General features: G+C 38.7%; 1 long non-coding RNA gene across 1 annotated transcript; it reads left to right on the forward strand.

The window, feature by feature from the left end:
- Positions 1–918: 918 nt before the first annotated feature.
- On the forward strand, positions 919–2,637 carry LOC307017179. The gene is made up of 2 exons (XR_013802055.1): positions 919–1,578; positions 2,144–2,637. It is a non-coding gene; the product is annotated as an uncharacterized lncRNA (long non-coding RNA).
- The last annotated feature ends 8,532 nt before the right edge of the window (positions 2,638–11,169 follow it).

Consider the following 11,169-nt stretch of genomic DNA (forward strand, 5'->3'; position numbering starts at 1 on the left):
TATTCTTGTCTTGCTCGATATCAGTGCTGCATTTGATACTATCAACCATGGCATCCTATTGCAAAGAGCACTTAGTTGGCATAAAGGGAACTGCTTTAGGCTCAGTTTGTAGGTGTCAACGATGAATCTTCCATGCAAACCAAAGTTAGCCATGGAGTGCCACAGGGCTCAGTGCTTGGACCTATTTTGTTCACACTGTGTATGCTTCCATTAGGCAATATTATAAGGAATCATTCTGTACATTTTCATTGTTATGCGGATGATACTCAACTATATTTATCAATCAAGCCTGATGTAACTAATCATCAAAATAAAATTCAAGACTGCCTCATTGACTTAAAAAAATGGATGACTTTAAACTTTTTGATGTTAAACACGGCCAAAACTGAAGTTATTGTACTCGGCCAAAATAATCTACTAAACAAATTATCTAAAGATGTACTAACTATGGATGGCATTCATTTGGCCTCCAGTGAGACTGTAAGGAATATTGGTGTTATATTTGATCAGGATTTATCCTTAGAGCCCACATAAAATCAATTTCAAGGACCGCCTTCTTTCATCTACGTAACATTGCAAAAATCAGGCAGAAACGATGCAGAAAAACTAGTCAATGCATTTGTTACTTCAAGGCTGGATTATTGTAACTCTTTATTACCAGGGTGCACCAAGAAGTCAGTTAAGTTCAGCTGATTCAAAATGCTGCAACACATGTGCTAACCAGAGTTAGGAAAAGGGACCACATTACTCCTGTTCTGGCTGCCTTACACTGGCTCCCTATAGCAGTGGTTCTCAAAGTGGGGTCCGCGACCCCCCGGGGCTCTGCCAGGGGGTCCGTGAAAAGTTTTCAGATTCATTAATTTAAATTATCATGATATCATTTTTTTTTCATTTTTTTTTTTTTTTACAAAAGGCTTCATAGTTCAACAAATAATATTTTATTTTTTTAATCTAAAATAGTTCATAGATTACGTTCTAATCTAACAAATCTATACATTTAAAAATCAAGCGCGTCACTCGTTACCATGGAAACAACAATAACTGGTACGTCAGTCAGAGAGCGCCACTGCTAGCATCATAGAGATAACACGGCTAGCATACTACGAAGATGGACCGATTTTTAAAACGACAGGTTACGGCTACAAATGAAGTAAATGAAAAACAAAAAACAAAAGTAAGGAAATACGATGAGGAGTATCTCCAATATGGATTTATTGAAGTGGAAGGGAAACCGAAATGTCTGATATGCCTGCGGTGTCTTGCCAATGAGGCGATGAAGCCTGCCAAATTGAAGAGGCACCTCGAGACCAAGCATCCAGATTATGTAAAAAAAGACCGGGCTTTTTTTGAGAGGAAGGGCGAGGACTACAGCCAGCAACAACAACGGATGGTTAATGTTACGTCTGTTTCTGCTAAAGAGCAGACGACGAATTTAGGACATGTCTGCTGATATCAAATCACAACTGCTGGAAAGACTGAGAGGGTCTAAATTCACGGTTCAATTGGATGAGTCCACTGATGTGTCCGGCTCTGCGCGGCTCATCGCACTGGCGCGAGAGGAGAGGGAGAGCCGCAGAAGTGAGACTGACTGAGATTACTTTGAGCAACATGCATGGGAATAAGTTACAATATAATACATTTGTGTATATTTCTCGCTATTCAGATGGTCTGCTGCCTGGTGCTGCTGTTGCGCAATGTGCAGTAGTGTCCTCTTTTCGCACCATGACATTATCAGTTATGAATTTGTTTTTCACTGCTTGAGAAAATGGACTTGTGGCTGAGAGCGTGTGAAAAATGTCAATTGTGTGAGAGTTGGCAGCCCTGTGAACTCGCTTGACATTATTATGTATGAAACTGCCAATCAGATTTATTTACTTATTAATCGAAGGTGCCGGAACGCTGTTCTGGATCGTTCCCGCCCACTTTAAACCCTGTGTGTGTGTGTGTGTGTGTGTGTGTGTGTGTGTGTGTGTGTGTGTGTGTGTGTGTGTGTGTGTGTGTGTGTGTGTGTGTGTGTGTGTGTGTGTGTGTGTGTGTGTGTGTGTGTGTGTGTGTGTGTGGTTATGTGTGTGAGCAACAGATATGTCAGATACTGTATGTTGCATTTATTGATTTAGTTTGATATGTGTGTCTTCACTTGCAGAGAGAAGCAATCAGCTTCATGGACTGCCTTGCATCACTCCAATAGTGTCCAGAGCTGGCTGCCATTACAAGTAGTGGTTTGGGATTGTAGCAATGCAGTTGCAGTTGTTTTGCAATTTACTTGATATATGTTGCAATGCAGGCATGTGTTCAATTGTTTATAGCCTGCATTTATTTTGTTATTAGACTTTTATAAATCATTTAATTTTAACTAAGAGTGAAACACTTGATGTGTTATCTTTGTGTGTGTGTGTGTGTGTGTGTGTGTGTGTGTGTGTGTGTGTGTGTGTGTGTGTGTGTGTGTGTGTGTGTGTGTGTGTGTGTGTGGTGTGTGTGTGTTCTGAAATGCACTTCAAATTATAAGTTTTCTCTTGATTTCCCTTTGATATTTTGTTTAGGTACAGTATTACTTGCAGCTAATTGATTGATTGTTTTATGGGTATTCTGTGTTGAGATGGTGCAAATATTTTTAATACATATCTAATATATTTCTAATACATTGCTCTTGTGTTCTTCTTTCACATAACTAAGACTATAGAAGTGTAAAAAATAGGCTACATCAGATTATTCCAAGGGACATACATGTCAAGTCAAGTCAATTTTTATTTATATAGCCCAAAATCACAAATCAGAATGAGGGGGTCCTTGGTGTATTCTCTATCTTGTAAGGGGTCCTTGGCTGAAAAACAATTGAGAACCTCTGCCCTATAGAACACAGGATAGAATTTAAAATTATTCTTCTCGCCTACAAAGCCCTTAATGGGCAGGCGCCATCTTACCTTAAATAACTCATTATACCCTACTGTCCTTCTAGGGCATTGCGTTCCAAGAAGGCAGGGTTGTTGGTTGTTCCTAGAGTCTCTAAAAGTACAATGGGAGCCAGAGCCTTTTCTTATTGGGTTCGGGCGGCAGACACCCTATCCGTTTTTAAGAGTGCGCTTAAGACCTTCCTTTTTGATAAAGCTTATAGTTAGGGCTGATTAGATTCAGCCCAGTTTTGCTGCTATAGGCTTAGATTGTCGGGGGACACCTTACTTCTTCCTTCTCTCTGTCTGTACCTGTGTACTCTCATGTTCCAAATAACCCAGCTTCCCCAAATTTGTTTTTGGTTTCTATCTACGCCAGGATCCTGAGTCGTGGCTGATCCTGTTGCTGTGGTGCTGAGTCCTGGATCGCGAGCCCTGGATCGCGAGTCCTGGCTGTGCCTGTTGCTGTGGTCCTGGATCTTGAGTCCTGGATGGATATCCTCGTGGATTCATCTTATTATTATAGACACACGTATTTTCCAAACATTTGGACTACCTCTGTTGTAATGTATTATCTTTTCAATTTACACACGGCATCTATTGCACGTCTGTCCGTCCTGGGTTAGGGATCCCTCCTCTGTTGCTCTCCCTGAGGTTTCTCCCATGTTCCCCTTTAAAATGTGGGGTTTCTCTGGAAGTTTTTCCTTGTACGATGTGAGGGTCTAAGGACAGAGGGTGTCGTATTGTCATACTGATATTCTGTACAAACTGTGAAGTCCACTGAGACAAACGTAACATTTGTGATATTGGGCTATATAAATAAACATTGATTGATTGATCGATTGATTGATTGATCATAGCAGATTGTTATTTGCATTGGTTATACTTTATATATCTTGTCTTTTAATTGTAGGCTCAACTCATCTTTTCACATGCAGAAAAAATCACGTTAGTGAGTTTACCCAACTCCTACAGTTGCTTGGAACCGCTTGGCACATATTTTTTAAGTTTTAGCAAAGTAACACAATATTGAGTAGAGGAACATTTAAAAAAAGTATGTTTCACCAACTCAAAAAATGCAAAAGTTTACTAAACTCTTAAAATTGCTTGGAACCACTTGACACATATTTTTTAAGTTTTACCAAAGCAACAGTATTTACAGTGTGGTTTTAGACGGTCACAGAAAAGAGCCTTGTATAGTATCGGTTTGGATGTCACACATCCAGCAGGAAAAATTTTCTGTCTTATATTTTTCTGTCAAAATATCTGTTCTGATTTGCCTGCAAAATGTTCAGCTTTCTTCATGAGTCATGTTTAAAATTAGTTTTGCCATTACTTGGTATATAATAATAACAAATTGTATTTTTAGAGCACTTTTCTAGACTCAAAGTCGCTTTACAATATGAGGGAGGGTTGGGGCAAAGGGCATGGATTGATGAGGGAGGCTAGACAGAGGAGAAGAGAATAGTTTTTAGGCGGGACTGGAATACTGTGAGGGCCTCGGAATCTCTGAGATCTTTGGGGAGGCAATTCCAAGCCTGGGAGCTCCAACAGAAAAGGCTCTTTCCCCGAAGCTGCGTAGTTTGGATTTTGGGGGGGGAAGGAGACCGGATGAGGTGGATACGATTGGTTGGATACAGTTGGGATGAAAACACACCAAAACCTAGAGCAGCATAAAACTCCAAAAGAATTATTAACAAGCTATATCTGCCAACCATCATTTAATATTACAGGAAGTTAGCCAATGGTGTTCCTATCCTTAATGGTACTGCTAATTGTGGCTTTAATCCCTACATGACAGGTTCAGTATGTATCTGCATGCGGCAAACAGAATTAGCACATCTTTCTCTTTGGCAGTCAGTGACACAAATTGTTTCACGGTCATGTAGATGTGGCAGAGGCTGTATGTGGAAGTGGGTCAGGACAGTAATTTCTTATGAGAAGAGGGAGCAGAATATCTGCCAAACATGTCACTCTCTGTTATACAGCAAAGACAATACTGAAGACTCTGAGGAGGAGAGCGGGGGATATAGAGAAGACGGAAAGACAGAAATCAAAGAAAAGGGGAGAAGAAACTGGGAGTAAAGCAGGCAACAGAACGGGTGGGATATGACTAGAGTGAAAGGGGAAACAGACAGAGACCAGAAACAGATGAAGAATCATAGCAAATGAATGATGGGTGATTGAGCTGTGCAGTAGAACTTTGGGATTATTTGAGACATGTGCTGGGGAAAGGAGGAGGTAGATAGACAGCTGTGCTGACTGGACTGATTCTTTTGTCAGAGAAAGAGGAAGATGAAATATTATCTTCAACCTTGGCTAAAACACACATACAAACAAGGCAGCTGGAAGAGTGTCATCATATCCAACTTTAAGAAAGATAGGGGCGAGAGCAGATACGAGGAGAGACTGATAGGTGATAAGTAAGTGTGTGTTTGTGTGTGTGTGTGTGTGTGTGTGTGTGTGTGTGTGTGTGTGTGTGTGTGTGTGTGTGTGTGTGTGTGTGTGTGTGTGTGTGTGTGTGTGTGTGTGTGTGTGTGTGTGTGTGTGTGTGTGCGTGCGCGCGCGCGTGTGTGTGTCTGTGCACATGTGTGCGCGTGTTTAACCGGTCAAAAGTTCCACACTTTACAGCAATAGGTGCCTAGGTAACAATAACATTATGTTTACGCAAACTGTGCAGTTACAATCAGTTTGGTTCCAGATATAATGCTAACCTTTTCCAATATTCCTGTTACCCATTAGTTAAGCTAGTTTTTTTTTTTAGGGTAAACAGTGAGATAATGAGAAACAAACTCCCTCTTTAGGGAACTAAGGGGTTTTGGCCTTTGCAGACTATTTACATGCACAAAAACCAAAACAACACACAACAAGGAAAGGGAATACCCTAAAAGCATAATATGGCCTCCTTAAGATTATTATGATCTTACATATGACATCATGCCTGCATGATGTGTGACTCCTGGTGCGGCAGAATCAGTTAAACAACTATTTAGCAGGACAGGGGGTTAAAACAAATTCCTCACCACTTGCTTTTCTAAATCCCATTCATTTTGTCCTCTGTGGTGCACATTGGTTTTTGGTCCATTACTTTGAGGTTATACATGCCATAGCATTAACTCCGATTGAACTCCAAAGAGGACATGGGCTTTTCATACATATGACATATGTGGGGGTGTGGCTTTGAAAAAGATAATTTCATTGTATTTCAAAATGGCTTTCGTCAACACAAGCACTGTTTATAGAAAGAAAAATGTTAAGTTTGTAATTTTGTAATTACCAGTGTTGTGAGTTCAATATTTTAATTAATTATAGTAAGGGAACATCTTAGGAGTTAGTGTAGTGAGTTTTCCGAGCAGTGTAATAATTATTTGACCTAAAACTAAATGTTTTTATGAATGTCATTTAGAGGACATGGGGATTTGCTAACTTTTTATTTCCCCCATTTTACCCAACACAAATGGAGTCCACTATGGGCCAAAACTAACACGTAGGTTTCTGTAGGGTTCATGGCAGATGGATGCAGTGGGAAAACATACGTCAAGTACCTCAAGTGTCAGATGTATCTCTTTATTTCAATTACAAATGAGGGCTCAGTATTTGTTGCATTAAGTTGTTGTGCTCTAATGTTGTCTAAATGTACTTGTATGTTAAAGTTTTTTGTATACTATGCTTCGCATAACTAACACCCGATATCCTCTACAAAGGACACACAATAAAACAAAAATGAAAAATATATGTTTTTAGTTAGTCATTATGTTTATACCACCTTAAAGACTTGTGTGATAAAAAATATAATAATAATAATAACTTTCATTTATATAGTGCCTTTCATCAACCCACAGTCGCTTAACAAAGAAACATATAAGGACAAAACACAAAACGGGGCAGAAATGGAAGTGTTACATTGGAGGGGGGGAGAGTGAGTTAATGTTGGAAGGCTTTGTTGAACAGATGAGTTTTCAGGGTTGATTTGAAGATGTTCAGAGAAGGGGTGAAACGGATTTCAGCAGGGTTGAATCCAATACAACGCCAAGGTTGCGGACCTCAGGGGATGGTGAGAAGATGGAACCGTCGATGTTGAGGAGCAGATCTCCAACCTTCCCGAGCAGTGCTTTTGGGCGCCACAACCATGAGCTCAGTTTTAATACTGTTAAGTTTGAGTAGATTGGTGGTCATCTAGGTTTTCATTTTGTGGAGGCAGTTGATTAGTGACTGAGGGGGAGATGGGCAGAGGGTTTTGTGCTGATGTACAGTTGGGTGTCGTCAGCGTAGGAGTGGAAACAGAGACCATGGCTGCGGATGATATCACCAATCGGAAGGATGTATATTGTAAATAGAAGGGGACCGAGCACCGAGCCTTGGGGGACTCCATGATTGACAAGTGTCCTGTTGTTACAGGACATTGTAGATATGCAGGATCAACTGCAGTTATCTGTCCAAAACTCAATTAATCAGTGGTTCTGGGTTCTGTCCAGCCATGGCCAGCAGACCCCCTGTCAGAGGAGGCTGATCAACCTCCAAACCCCTGGATACAGCTCAGTTTAACCAAATGCCCCTACTGTGTGACCATGACGACCGGGTGACTAGGACAGAAAGACTGTTAGGAGGACAGTAATTATCTTCATTCCCTAAAGACCCTGCTTGACACCACTCTTGAGATCCAAAGTAACAGCTTCAACCCTGCAGGCAGGAGGCAGGAAGGTTGGGTCCTGGGGAGGTCATCCAGCTCAACACAGAATAAAGAGCATATTGAGCACGGTGATACAAAGTAGGTGTACAACCTCTTGGCTGTCCAGATATTCTAAGATCTTGTGGTCAGTCAACCCTGTCTCCTAAAAATTACGTTCCCACAGAACTAAACTGCATTCTCAATTACGTTTAGCTAGAAACGTATTCTCTCCCACGTTACATTCGTTATGAACGTATCTCAAATACGTTTATTTTCTACATATCTTCTTGAAACATATTTTCTCCCACGTTACGTTTCTTATGAACGTATCTTAAATACGTATCTTAAATACGTTTATTTTCTACATATCTTTGCAATTTATTGTCTTGCTTATAATAATGATAATAGTCATTTATAAATATCATTTTAGAGCACACATTTGAAATCAGTAGGCCAGGCTGTATTTTCGCCAGCTGTTACTCTCATGAGCGAGGCAGAAAATAATAGTTTTAACATGCCAAAAAGCTGCTGTGTCGTTTATTGCACCTCAAAAATTAAAACAAATCCAGAATTCCGTGTGTTTGTACTTCCTCTAAGAAGAAAGGACAGTAACAGAAGATCTCTGTGGCTTCAGGCTTGATCGCCGTTCAAATGACAGCGTTGGTTTCCCCAAAAGTGGGCGGGGCAGTAAAGTGACGTAGATTTTACTCTCATCTATTATTCAAAACCATTCTATTTATTCTAACGTAAATTACATGCCAGTGTTTTATCTTTTTATTTATTTGTTTTTTTTTCAATCGTATAATGTCTGACTTTTTTTCCCATCTGTGAGGAAAAGAAATGGGGCTTAGAGCCTCAAAATACTAAAATCTGTATTTCTGAAAATCTTTTTTTCCCTCTAATTTGTTATTCTTTTCTAAATAACACACTGTTATTTACTCAACAATAACACACAATTATCCTTGTTTTTATTTATTCGTTTAATTCTATAATCTTGGGCTTTTTAGCATGCTTTTTAGCCGTAAATAAAGTCACCGGAAACAGACGTAGGCCTATAAGGGACATTTCGAGTGATACACACCACAAACCCACTGAACAGATTACCCAAGATCCTCAGCTTGAAGCTCGTTGATTGGATGTTTTAGCCGCAATGCATGTTGGGATATGATGTTAATGCGATATGACATCCGAAAACATTTAAAAAAATAAAAAATAATACTTTATTCCGAGTGTTCTTGCTTTTCTCTTCGGAAGTCATCACATAACGGCATTGTAATACACGGTTCGGCTGCATTAAATATTACACATCTGCCATAGTTCTTTATTTATAGAGCACTGATGAGAAGACTTCTGGACAAACTTGAAGAACTGCCGCCAAAACTGAATATGTGACGTGGATCATAAATATATCAACAATTAAACAACATCTTGCATTTCTTTTCACAAAATACGTCTCCTTGCAGTATCAATTGTAATTTGGCTGACTTTTTTATTTGATCCAATTGGTAGATAGGTTATATTTACACCATAACGGTGCACAGCTGATAGAAAAGGACTTGTAGTTTTTAAAGATATTACTGATTTTCTTTGAATATAAGAATGTAAATACTGAGTTGAGAGAATAGTCAGGTGATTTGGGTGATGGGAGACACATCTATGGAATCACAATTTCAATAGCTTACCATGAAATGACGGATATGCCTTTCTGTCTGTGATGTCTTACAAATCAGATATTAATGTGTAGAAGTAAAACATGAGAAATGGTATAGCAATATCCTGTAAAATTATGTAAAAACATGAATAAAACTACACATCTTCAGATGTTATACGTGTCCTACACTAATAATACAAAAATTATTATTAGTATGCTGTGTGTACCTTGTGTGCACCGCCTAGTGGTTAAAGCATGTTATTGAATTATTTTTGTTGAATAATGTTATTTTTGTTGAATAATGTTATTTGATGAAAAAAATATTAAGAGTACATACTTTCATAGGGGGAAAGTAGAAGGTCAATGATGGCAATATAGAATATAAAAAATCAAGAAGATACTGTAAGTGATCTCTACAATAAAACAGTTTAGTGCTGGATGTAGCCTACAAAGATATTAATAGGAGGATGTGCAAAACAGACAAACTAATTAACCTTTATTAACACATTAAAGAATACTTTAGGTTAAGGTCTTCTTTCAAATAAGAAAAAAGCTTTGGGGGTATCTATCTACAGATAAATATTAAGCCTAACAAAGTACTTAACGTCTAATATATTGCTTTCCTGCAATGTTAACTATGTTGAAGCACTTATTTTAACTGATATTATACACATTAATTATACTCTTATGTATGTAGATAGTATAAGAAATGTGCAGAATTTAATGGTGGAGGTATACACACATATTGATATATGTCTTGTTGAGGAGCTGTGACCCAAGTTTTTCATTCATTGCATAACTACACTGTATAGTTGTGTATATGATATGTCAATAAACCTTAGAAAATCTTGAAATCTTGAAAGGGATGTGCAAAATAGCAATTATATACAGTTTTTAATTAACTATTAGTAGAGAATAACGAGTAATTAATATACTTTATAGAGATCTGCAGATAAATGTTTAGTCTTCTCAAGCACCAACTATCAAATATCTCTCCTGATTGTTGGCACTCGACAATCACCTTTCCCTGAATTTTACTCAGGTGTAACTAAAGTCTGCTTTAAGGGTTGTTTATATTTCACATCATTAATCAGAATCTGCAAAGTAACTAAAATAAATGTAGTAAAAATACCAGGTTAACCTCTGAATTGTAGTGGAGTAGAATTACAAAGTAACAATGAGCTGTCATGTGGGTATATATTAATGCTGCCCACTATGGATACAAGCGATTTTCACCCATTTAGTAATTACATGTTTTACATTTGTACACACCAATGTGTTTCCTATCGCCTAAACCTCCAGGGCTGTACATAGTTTAATACTGTCAACTTCTGATTTTGGGAAAAACGAAAACGTCTTTTAAAACTACAATTCCAAGTAGAGACGTGCCATAGAGAACATGTTGCGAAACACAATAGCCAGCATGTGTAGTTATCGGGGGGGCCGTTTGAGTCCAGTTTTGAATAGTCTGCCGTGGTTTCGTTCCATTTCAAAGAGCTTGACGCTCGGCGTAACCTTGGCGCACTGCCACTCCAACATCCAAATCCCAGAGCTTGAAGATTGATCAAGGGGTTTGTCAACGGGACTGTAGTCCCAAACGATAGCTGGGGATTATGGGTAGTGTAGTGTCTTCGGCCATCCTAAACTGAATTTTCTTTCGGATATCATATCTCATTAACAACACCACATCTGGCATCACAGAGATCTTCCGTTACTGTCCTTTCTTCTTAGAAGAAGTACAGAAACACAGAACTCTGGATTTGTTTTAATGTTTGAGGTGCAATAAACGACAGCAGCTTTTTGGCATGTTAAAATTATTATTTTCTGCCTTGCTCATGAGAGTAACAGCTGGCGAAATTACAGCCTCGCCTACTGATTTCAAATGTGTGCTCTAAAATGATATTTATAAATGACTATTATCATTATTATAAGCAAGACAATAAATGGCAAAGATATGTAGA

The sequence above is a fragment of the Notothenia rossii genome, assembly GCF_949606895.1.
Source record: "Notothenia rossii genome assembly, chromosome: 8".
In the NCBI taxonomy this organism is placed as follows: Eukaryota; Metazoa; Chordata; class Actinopteri; order Perciformes; family Nototheniidae; genus Notothenia; species Notothenia rossii.